Consider the following 12,038-nt stretch of genomic DNA (forward strand, 5'->3'; position numbering starts at 1 on the left):
ATACTAATGACGCACCATGGCATAGTGCGCCATTACTAGTTTAAACAAGTAATGGCGCACTTTGCCACGGTGCGCCATTAGTAGTTTTGCAAAAAAAAGGAATAAAAAAATATAGTACGGGCGCACTCTGTGGCTGGTGCGCCATTACTAGTTAGAACTAGTAATGGCGCACTTTTCCTAGATGCGCCATCAGTATGTTTGGAAAAATGGAAAAAAATTGTTACTAGTGGCACACCTTGTGTATGGTGCGCCATTAGTGTCTTCCATACTAATGGCGCATCACCACATGGTGCGCCATTAGTATATAGTAGTGGCGCACCACTTCTCTGGTGCTCCATTAGTGTCAATTTCATGTATAGCCCTTTTCCTAGTAGTGAGAGGGGAAGGGTGCGGCAGCCCTCCCACCTCCCCTATATTTATAGGGGCAAGGGAGAGGGGGCCGGCCCCCTCTAGATGGATCTAGAGGGGGGCGGCGGCCAAGGGGGGAGGCTTGCCCCCAAAGCCAAGCCCCCCTAGGGTTCCCCCCAACCCTAGGCGCATGGACCCTAGGGGGTGGCACCCAGCCCACTTAGGGGTTGGTTCCCCTCCGTATTCAGCCCATGGGGCCCTCCGGGGCAGGTGGACCCTCCCGGTGGACCCCCGGAACCCTTTCGGTGGTCCCGGTACAATACCGATATACCCTCGAACACTTCCGGTGACCAAATAAGGACTTCCCATATATAAATCTTTGTCTCCGGGCCATTCCGGAACTCCTCGTGACGTCCGGGATCTCATCCGGGACTCCTAACAATATTCGGTAACTACATACTAATTCCCATAACAACTCTAGCGTCACCGAACCTTAAGTGTGTAGACCCTACGGGTTTGGGAATCATGCACACATGACCGAGACAGCTCTCCGGCCAATAACCAACAGCGGGATCTGGATACCCATGTTGGCTCCCACATGTTCCATGATGATCTCATCAGATGAACCACGATGTCGGGTATTCAATCAATCCCGTATACAATTCCCTTTGTCAATCGGTATGTTACTTGCCCGAGATTCAATCGATGGTATCCCAATACCTTGTTCAATCTCGTTACCGGCAAGTTACTTTACTCGTTCAGTAATGCATGATCCCGTGACTAACTTCTTAGTCACATTGAGATCATTATGATGATGCATTACCGAGTGGGCCCAAAGATACCTCTCTGTCATATGGAGTGACAAATCCCAGTCTCGATTCGTGCCAACCCAACAGACACTTTCAGAGATACCTGTAGTGTACCTTTATAGCCACCCAGTTACGTTGTGACGTTTGGTACACCCAAAGCATTCCTACGGTATCCGGGAGTTGCACAATCTCATGGTCTAAGGAAATGATACTTGACATTAGAAAAGCTTTTAGCAAACGAACTACATGATCTTGTGCTATGCTTAGGATTGGGTCTTGTCCATCAAATCATTCTCCTAATGATGTGATCTCGTTATCAATGACATCCAATGTCCATGGTCAGGAAACCATAACCATCAATTGATCAACGAGCTAGTCAACTAGAGGCTCATTAGGGACATGTTGTGGTCTATGTATTCACACATGTATGACGGTTTTCAGTCAATACAATTATAGCATGAACAATAGACAATTATCATGAACAAGGAAATATAATAATAACCATTTTATTATTACCTCTAACTATGAATAGCTTTGTAACATCCCAAATTTTCAATTTGGAATGTTATACATTAGATCATCATTGCATATCATATTTTATTACATTTTTGGTTGATCCTAGAAATTCTACGCAACTCAAGGACCCACGGAGAGAGTTGGGGATTTCATTATTTTCATATTTGAGTTTTCTCAAATTTTGAAAAGAGGATCATTTGGTTTTAATTATTTTCTCTCCGAATATTTCCAATATGAAAAATAAAGAGAGAGGATAAAATGACTTCCCCAAAATAAAGAAATATTGAAGGGAAAATATTAAAATCAAATAAGCGTTTTTATATGGAGTTTTATCACTATTTTATTTGAATTAGAAAAGAGTGCGTTTTTCAAAATTGCATTAGAGGCCCAAATAAATGTTCACTTTGTCCGCTATATTTTTAGAGGATGGTGAAAATTTATTTCAGGATTTTTGGAGTCCATTTAGTATTTCTTCCGTTCGTTTTTCTGCTCGTCGGACTATTTATAAAAAAAGTCAAACCGACCTACGGGCCGTGGGCGACCCGGACTCCCCTGCCGCCCCGGGCCTTATAAGCCGCCCCACCCCGCCGCCAGCCGACCCCGCCAGCCCAGCCCGCCGTCGCTGAAACCCTAGCCACCGCCGCTGCCGCCGCCTGCTGTCGCCGTCGCCCCGCCGCCCCGCCGGAGTTGCCCGCCGCTGTCGGAGCTGCCGCCCACCGCTGCTGACACGTTTGCTGAGGTAGCCATCGGTTTTTTTAAAAACCGTTCAATTTTATTTTGAAAACGTAGATTCGTTTTATTTAGATTAGATCAGTTCGGTTTTTTCTTGTTTAGTAAAATAGCGGACGTTCACCCATTAGCCGCAGACAGCGAACGTTCGTTCGTTAGCCTGTTCGTCAGTTTTTTCTTTTTCCAGGGTTTTTCCGCGATTATTTTCGATCACGATTTCTACTCTAATATTCATTTTAGTTTATCTTTTCGCTCGTTTATCTGAATCAGGCGACTCAAGCGCCTGGATCTTTGACTCGAAGCCCTCTTTCTGTTTAATCAACTTGAACAAGATTTTGGTACTGTAAAATTTGACTTTAGTCCAGATTAGTAAACGGATCTTGTTTCTTTCGCAGTTTGAGTTTCGTTGCTCCGTTTGATTTGATTCTTTTTGCAAACCGGAGTTCTTAAGATGAACTTTCTGGTTAGATCTCTTATTTGAGTTTTACCCATGCTTCTTGTTGAGTGCTTATGTATGTATCTATTTGTTTGCGATAGAGTACCCGGAGTGCAAAGCGTGCTACTACGAGTCTCTAGGTTTCACGGATCATCAGCAAGGCAAGTAACACTTTGATCATACCTCTTTACTACCCAGTTTTTATGCATTAGATCAACCCTCAAACATTTGCATGGTTAGGATCTGATTAACATGTGGGTTTTGGGAAGTAGATGATGAGGTAGAACCAATTGCCCTGTTTATTTTTAAACCTTTGGGAGTTACTTCTACATTATACTTATATTGCTATGGTATGATCGTAGACGTGGTTTGTGTGAGTGTATCCATGACAGATGTGAGTATTGCTAAATAATGGTTAACTTAAGGTGGCTACTTTAATACACATCTGGGTGGATTGCTTGAGGCACCCTGGAGTACCCAGTGGTTGTCAGGGCACCTGGAGAATCCAGTGTTGTCCAAGGATATCCCGGAGTATCCGTGTGATCATCCTACGGTCCGCCACCCAGGCTCAAAGGGATCATAAGATTATTGATGCTAGAAACTTCCATGTGCAGCCACAAGCTATTATGGGGTCTAGCATAGTTGAGTATGTTGCATGACCTCTTTCAGTGGTGGGCTAGCAGATGTAGGGAAAAGTAGGTGTAACTGTCCACCCAGAGTAAAGAGTTATTGTTTCAGAAAGATTGTGTCTCGAATCTCCCACCATGGATGTGTTCGAGTCTTGTGGGGAAAAGTGCACAAACCTCTGCAGAGTGTACAAACTAATCATAGTTAGTTGTGTCCCCAGTTATGGACGTTTTGAGTATCTGGTTCTTGGATTATCATGTTGATCTCATCACTCTAAATATAATTTGATTGGGTTTAATGATGATGCTTAATTGGGATTGAGTTGGAGGAACCTTCTCAATGTTTAACAACCACCATGATAGTTAAACAAAATTTATTTCTTTGTTGTAGGGAAAAATTGGCTTTATGAAAAACTGTAACCATAGAGCTTTCCACCAGCCATATATGCATGTAGTGATAGCATTTATTCCGTTCATTACTCTATGTGTTACATTGCCAGCATATTCCATGTGCTGACCCATTTCGGGCTGCAACATTTCGTGTTGCAGACTTTTCAGACGATGAGTAAGGTGCCATAGGTCGTTGTCTTTCACTCAGCTATGCCGTTGGAGTTGATGGACTCACTTTTTCTTCCAAGCCTTCCGTTGTTATCGATTTTAGATGGCCTTAAGCCATATTATTGTAATAAGTTCTCTTTTGAGACATTCGATGTAATAAGTGTGTGATTGCTACTCTGTTATAGATCCTCGAGTACTGTGCGTGTCAGCATTACCGATCCAGGGATGACACTGATGCACAGAGATCAGACTATTTGAGGTCTGGTCGCTACAAGCTTGCTGTTATTATAGTACGAACTCTAGGATAGATTGATCAAAAAGAATAGCTTTGAGGTGGTTTCGTGCCCTACAAACATTTTCTATCTTTTGTTCTCCGCTAATAGGAACTCGGGAGTGATTCTTTATTGCACTTTGAGGGATAATCGTACGATCCAACTATGTTTTGAGAGATTGCACTAGTGAAAGTATGCACCCTAGGCCTCGTTTTCCATAGCATTGTTGAGAGATTGCGTAGTAGACATCATATGTGTAGTTGTGGTTGTCACATTAGCCATGTTCTATGCGCTTTTTGCAATGATGATTATGGGTTTTGTTTGACAGTATTGCTAAAGCACATCTAGATGTGCTCTAAGTAATGCACATCTAGGTCCTATGCCATTGATGTTACGCGAGGATTCATGCAGATATTTTCCTTTGTCTTTTTTTCTTTTCCTTTGTAGTTTGATTATTAGTTTCTTCATCAATAAGAAGAGCTCAATGTATTGCTTCCCAACTATCATACTCCGTTCTTACCGGTGCATAAGTCAGATTACGAAAACCAAATAATCCCAAACCTCGTTCCTTGTTTTTGTCCTAAAAAAAGAAAGTAGCCCATAGGAGTCCTACAACTAGTATGCATTCAATGACTTCAGACTACTTAGTATAACATGCATGCAATGGTCAATTCTCTGCATGCAATGGTATTGATTACCAAATAATCATCAAGTTCTCTCGTTTTCCCCCACCTAGTTCGCCGGTATGGAGGGAGTAGTACGAAAAACGCTTGTTTCATATTTGGACGCTCCAACGCGTGTGCGTAATTAATTATCACATTGAGAACCGTTCAACCCCAGGAATTTGGAGCGACTGGGTACAAATAATTACGGTTGATTATATCAGCGGCTAGGTAATATGTCAACCCGCGCTTCAATTGGCATTCCTCTTCTCTGCATACCCCGCTTAAGTGTCCACCATCTTCATCGTCCCTGGCCGGCCACGCTACACACTTGCATACACTCTGCAATCCCGCTTTCTCGCGGTTTTTATACGACCGTAGCCATGTCGAGTGACAGCAAGGACGGCACTTCCCCCAGCAGTCTGGCGCCCGATGATAGGTCAACATCGAAATCATCCCGCTCGTCTTCCATGAGTCTGACATCGAGCACATACCTCGATTATATCCGGATCATGGAAGGGACGCCGCCTCCGAAGTCGTCAGACGACAACTATATGGACGAGAAGACGTCAGAGGACGAAGAAGAGCATGCCGATGATGATGAGGAATGGTTAAACGAGGAGGAGGAGGACGACGATAGCAACGACGATGATGATAGCGTCGGCGATGAAAAGCCAACGGTTAGCGGCAAGAAGTGTCCTCGCCAAGACGATGGCGCGGGGCCATCCAACAACAATAACAAGAAGGAGAAGGACTAAAAGAAGACTCTATATACTCCCTTCGTTCCAAAATGTAGTGCTTCCTCTATTTTTGTGCTTCAACTTTGACCATAAATTTAACCAACGAGACAGGCTGCGGCGGGAGCAAAAGTTATACCAGTGAATTTGTATTCAAAAGAAGTTTTCAATTATATAATTTTTTCTCCCGCCGCAATCGGCCTCGTTGGTTAAATTTCTGGTCAAATTTGGAACTCGGGAAGCGTGGGCGCACTATATTTTGGAATGGAGGGAGTATCTCTGTTTCCGTTCGCTCAAATTAATTCATTATCACTGTCTCCCCTATCAATCTCATCGCAGACGGTTAGTAATACGTACTCGACAAAGATCTTTTACATTATCTCTACAAGTTGGTTTCTTGAATTGTGCGCCCTGAAGAGCACAAATTCATAAAAAAGACTGTAGGGCTGTCTATAATGATCGCACACAATTCTGATTACCGACCTGTTTGCCGGGTATCACACGCATCTTGTTACACCGAATCATTTGTGTTCAACTCAATCATCGCAAAACGGTTCATCGAAGCAAAGTGTATGCCGTATATCTCACACACATTGATATGGCTGCCCGTTTTTGTTGTTCTGTCTCATCGCAAACAGTTCGCATGGATCAACCGTATGCCCCGGATCGCACACGCAACTAAAATTTAAACCATGTGATGTATCCTTCATTGCAAATGTTTTGCATCTTTTTTGACGATTTTTTACATCACCATTTGCGATTAATGCATCGCACACAGTTTCGTCAAAGGGTCTCTGATCGTAGTGTCGCGTTAGCAGCATCTTGCAGTAATGTCATATGCATGATACTACATCTGTAGTGCATAGTATTATAGCAGGTATCTTAAGTGGTCTCATTTATTGCCATGCATGACACATAGTAACATAGAATTATATTATGATAATGTATCATAATATGATACTCAACCCTCTCTTTCTTCCTTTAATACTACGCCACCTCATCAAGATTGCCTAGTTGGCATGCATGATACTTGGTATGATACTTCCATTACAGGCAGTCTAAGGGAAACAAGACACCTGCAAGAGCCCTTGACATACTAGACAATGAAGACCACAATAGTCACCCACCACTAGCAACAAGATATAATGGTTATTGATGGAACATCAGTTGGGGCTTCACCCCACGTAGTGTAGGGCTTGTAATCTTTCGATGTTGTTTTAGAGGGTTTGGGAAACCAAGAGCTAATCAAAATGCTAGATAGACACATCAATTGCCAAGATCAGGAAAGAGCCAACAAATCTGGTAACACCTAGCCTTAACAAGAATGGAGCATCAAAGTTAGGAGACAAATACTATGATTGTTGCATCAACTAATTAGTTTATACACATAAATTTTGATAGTCATAGTAACTATCATTGTTCTAACTCGAAAAGACGCTTTGAGCTTGGAAGAAGCACTATTTCGGCCTAAAACGACACAAAAGTCCACTCGAACAATTTTCTCCAAAATCGTTTGAGTCGCAATCTAAATTATCATTTCTCTCACTACCATATCACTGCCGCACCGGTGTCATCTCAACAATTTTGTTTATTTACTTATTACGATTTAGTTCTACTCACTTTGCTTTGTAAAACCTATTGACCAACATATTTTAAAGGGCCATTTGCATTTTTGCCCCTAACTCTAACCACCTATTCAGATTTGCCCCTAATTTTAAAGCATGCTCAAATTTGCCCCTCTGCCGTTAAGTCACTACTCAGAAATGTCCTTCCGTCCAGTCAAAGGCCTTTGACTGTCAAAGGCCCATGTTTACTGTAGCAGACGAAAAGTGCTACAGTATTGGACGAAAAAGTGCTACAGTACTGTACGGAAGGGCATTTCTGAGTAGTGACTTAACGACGGAGGGGTAAATTTGAGCATGCTTCAAAATTAGGGGCAAATCTGAGTAGTGGGTTCGAGTTAGGGGCACAGATGTAAATGTCCCTTTTTTAAAAGAATTGGAGTTTATTCTGGGAATATTTTCTTTGTAATGTATACTTTTATCATGGCAATGACGCATCAGGAACAAATAGCATCCAGTTATGACAAAATCATGCATGAAACCATCGAAGGACAAAAAATGGGTCTTTTTCAATAGCATGAGATTGCAATTCAAACTTTTGTATGCTTCTAATTACTAACTATCATACTGATCAAAAGGTTAAAATGTGTCATTACTTTACTTAAAAGACTGCAAATTGATTTAAAAATGTGATATGGAGCATAAGACTTCCATTGTGCTAAACATACAAAATGCTACCATTAATCCGAAAATTCATTTCTGAGCCCGGGCTCAGCTGCACCTGATATCTTAGCCATCCAGTCACATGTGGATCAGCGCCATAAGTTGTATTCTAACAAGTATTCTCACTGTATGTGATATAGAAATATTGTGGGCCATCATCGCATTTAAAGCGGCCGCCGTTAGAAGGAACAGCTCGTCCCGCACGGCTCTGCATTTTTCCTGCGCCATCCTGTATTCCTGTTCCATCTGCCATTTACCACATGCACGCTGAAATCTCCATGCATGTAAGCTAACATTATTAATCAAAGATCGTGTTTAGCAAATTCTCCTCTACTCTTCTTCTCACCTCGCCGATACACTTCACCGTGATAAACATACATGCACAAATTAACATTCCACGCCATTTCAACCATGGGCCATTAAGTTTCTGGCTGTACAACAGTTTACAAAAGGCTAGGGATTTTGGATTCCTTTAGTTTGAACAGCCTGCTCCCAACAAATTTCTTTCACGCACAAGGGTGTCACGAATCAGTAAACAACTAATCGGAAAAACAAATCAGTACACAACGTACGTGCCATCCAAAATGGTCAGTGGCAACGTTGCTATCTCCCCAACATCAAAGTCCATCTATGGTTCAATTCGCCCTCGCTTAGCCAGACCTCTGCTCATCTCCTCTGTATCTGATTCCTCCAGCTTTTCAGCGCCGCCAACGCTATCAAGAAGGCTGGTACATCGTTGATAATGACTGCGCCGGCTGGATCGAGCTCTCCTCACCCGCCAGCTTGACCGTGCTAGATTCCCCGCCTTTTGCGGAGGTCTTCCATGCTTCCTCCTCAAACTCCAACACCTCACGCTGCATTGTTGTTCATGTTACTGCCTGACAAATACCGTCCGAGAGAAGACAAGACAATCTTTCCGAATAACAATCTCACCTCGTATTGATCCCACTGCTCTTCACCCTCCTCGCCGGTCGTGGTCCACGCCTCCGGCTTCATGGCCGTCCTGCAAGCGGCAAGTCAGTGCAACGGCCATTGTACTGCTACATACTACACATACACTATCTGTATGTCAACGTACCTCAGTGACATCGCCCCTACGCTGCTCAGTGCCACCCGTCGTCTTTTTTTTTCTTCTGAAACTTCACCCGTCGTCGTTATCTTACCACTTGCTTCACCAACGACTGCCGCGGGAGCCATGCACGCTCTACCTGCTCTGTTCTGAACAAAGTTTTGAGAACCAACTGGCTGGTTGTACCATCCTTTTTATAGTGCTCCTGCCTGGCATAACAATCCACTACAATTTTAAAAATCGCATTCACTGAAGCAGCAGTTCAAAATTCGAATTGCATCACGCTACCCGAGACCTGCACAAGTTGTATGCCTACTGAACCATGTGATTAGCACTACCGCTAAGTTGGGTGCCTGTCATCTCAGCGCAGAATACACCCTTGAAGTAAGGCTTCACCCACTTAGTTCTAATATCATATATCTGCGTCATATATGGATGCTTCCGTAAATTGTACTTATCCAACAGCATACCTGAAGCAGCCTCAAACTCGTCGATCATCAACATGTGGTTCACAACCTTGTGAAACTCAGGTCTGAACTCATTCTTCTTCATGCACAACGGACCCAGACACTCCTTTGCTTTCTCAGTATGTGCCATTTGCACCATCTGTGCACACTGTGTGGATACACTTTGGCAATGGCCGGCTTAGCTATGATATAGTCTGCAAAGACTGTCAAAAACAACTAGTCAGCTATATCAAATGCAAGAAAACCAGAAATGAATATTGCCGCCCCAAGTTAGTACAGTGCAAAACCTATGAGTATTGTTTTTGGAGCAGGTCCACCCATCATAATAAGAAATTGTGCAAACACCCACTCAAAACTTTCTACTTGCTCGTCCGTGCACATCAAGTCCACATAATAAATAATCCATGTTAATCCCTCCGTCAGAAAGCACTGTCATCGAAAACAAAATTCAGATGAACACAAATATCTCTCACCAAAGAGCCATACACGATCTCTTGCACTAAATTGGTTCTCTCAGGATGCAGTCTACTCTTGCCATACCATATCCCAAAGCCAACCTCCGCTGAACAAAAGTTGTCAAAGTCATACGCCTCACCCAACTAGTCGAAACTCAAACCAAGTTCTGGTTTCACCACACTCTTAGTAGGTTCTTCTGTAAATTTGCGGATAGATTGCTTGAGGCCACTCATCCGTGAGGCACATGGGCTTCTATTGTGTGGGTGGGTGGGCGGCACTGTCTAGCCTCAACCTGAATTTAACCAAACCCACGTTTTAATTGTAACAGTAAATGAACATTCAAATTTACAGAAATCACATACTGTAATATTAGAATTGCACTAGACATTTATCACAGGATGCGAACATACTGCAATATTCAACCATGCCACCTGCCTTCTGAACATTCTTAGTTGCCGAGCAAAATGATGGCCACGTTGAACTGAGAAAAAAAACTCTGCATTATCTCGTGCACCTAGGGGCATCCGGTTTGACCTTCCCCGAGGATTGTGCAGAAATGTCGGCGAATCATTCTTCCTTCGCCGGATCTCACATTCGGACCTCCTAGGGCTGCCGTCGCCTAATTGCCAGGCGGCCCAGGCCCGCAGTTTTGATTCGCCGGCGACTATGGCTGTCCCTCAAGCCTCGACAACAGCGCTAAAGGCATCGGGTCTGCATCTTCCAAACTATCGGCTAACTCCTACCTAAGTGGAAATCTGCGACCCAGAACGGAGTTACCGGCGGCCGGGGATGGGGGAATTCCGTGGATTACGCAAACAAATTTGTATGAATCACACAGATCCGGGGAGGAGCGCTGGTGTAGGAGAACTCACCGGTCTACTGAATCCAGCAGGAACTCCAGCCCGTCAGCTTCCATCGCGGCGCCCCCGGAAGAAGCAGCAGCCGCCGCACGACTCGTCAGCTACCCCCACGAACCCTCCACAACGACCAGGTGTGACGGCTCAGCTTTCCTGTAACGTCTGAACCACGGCCCATGACCACCGCGCGCTACGAAAAGGGCCCACCTGAGCGCACTGCAGCGGGGCGTATAGGTCTCGTATCCTTATTTTTTCCTGGTTCAACTCTGCCACGTCTGACACACTATCTACGATCCCAACGCACCAACCAAGGATCAGATTTCGGGCTCATCTGAGCGCGAGCACCAAATCACCTCGTCCCCATTGTTCATCTTTTACACATGCTTGTGAGAGATAATCTCACCATTCCTTTACAAGAGGTGAGAAAAAATAAATTCATCAATTCCATCTCTCCAAGCAAACATGAGATTTAACAATTAGATATATGATTGAAATCATCTCATTCAAAGGGAATGGAACCATCACACTACATTCGCCCTGTTCTGCAAGCAAACATGCCCTAAAGAAAACTAGAATTATGGAAGAAAATACCCCCCTTCTGACAAAATAAGAAATCAGAAATTATACAAAATGGAAGAGTAGAGTCCGCCGTTGGATTCTCGGTTCTCTCATCGAAATAGTTTTCCTCGTGACATCACGCTAGCTCTTCTTTTACGAAAAGTCCTCCAGTCTGTTAATAATTTGCAATAGCAGTACAAAGATCCCCAAAAGTAACAAAAATTATAACTAGATCATTGGACCATCTAGAGACAAATACAAGCACTGGAGCAAGCCAAAGGTAAACCGTCGCCATCTCTTTCCCTCACCAAAGCCAGGGAAATCTTGTTGTAGTAGACAATCAGAAAATCACCGTGTCTCCAAATGAGCAGCGCACCAGAACAACAACCACCATCGAGGATGAGAAGTGTAGATCGAAAAGGCCATCCATGCAAACAAATCAACGAAAACATGGGCTGGCTGAATCCAAAGCAGATTCACCAAAATCCATCGCCGACTAGATCAAAGAAGATTTGACGTAGACACACCTCCACGCGCCGTCCGCCGACACTAGGCGCATTGTCCGAGCGGAAATCAGATGGGAGGACATTATTCTAACCCTGCAGTGACGCCACTGCCCTTGACCAAGACACTAAAACTACCTAATGCAAGGA

General features: G+C 43.8%; 1 long non-coding RNA gene across 6 annotated transcripts; it reads right to left on the minus strand.

Annotated features, from left to right (window-relative positions):
- Nucleotides 1-8,344: 8,344 nt before the first annotated feature.
- On the minus strand, nucleotides 8,345-10,996 carry LOC119290981. Of its 6 annotated transcripts, none has more exons than XR_005142139.1 (7): nucleotides 10,843-10,990; nucleotides 10,055-10,262; nucleotides 9,802-9,943; nucleotides 9,518-9,717; nucleotides 9,057-9,256; nucleotides 8,912-8,981; nucleotides 8,345-8,832 (listed from the first exon to the last, which is right to left on the minus strand). It is a non-coding gene; the product is annotated as an uncharacterized LOC119290981 (long non-coding RNA). The 6 variants fall into 6 exon arrangements; XR_005142141.1 differs by having other exon boundaries at nucleotides 9,802-9,873; nucleotides 9,988-10,262; XR_005142137.1 differs by having other exon boundaries at nucleotides 9,802-10,262.
- Nucleotides 10,997-12,038: the final 1,042 nt, after the last annotated feature.

The sequence above is a fragment of the Triticum dicoccoides genome, chromosome 4B (assembly GCF_002162155.2).
Source record: "Triticum dicoccoides isolate Atlit2015 ecotype Zavitan chromosome 4B, WEW_v2.0, whole genome shotgun sequence".
Taxonomy (NCBI): Eukaryota; Viridiplantae; Streptophyta; class Magnoliopsida; order Poales; family Poaceae; genus Triticum; species Triticum dicoccoides.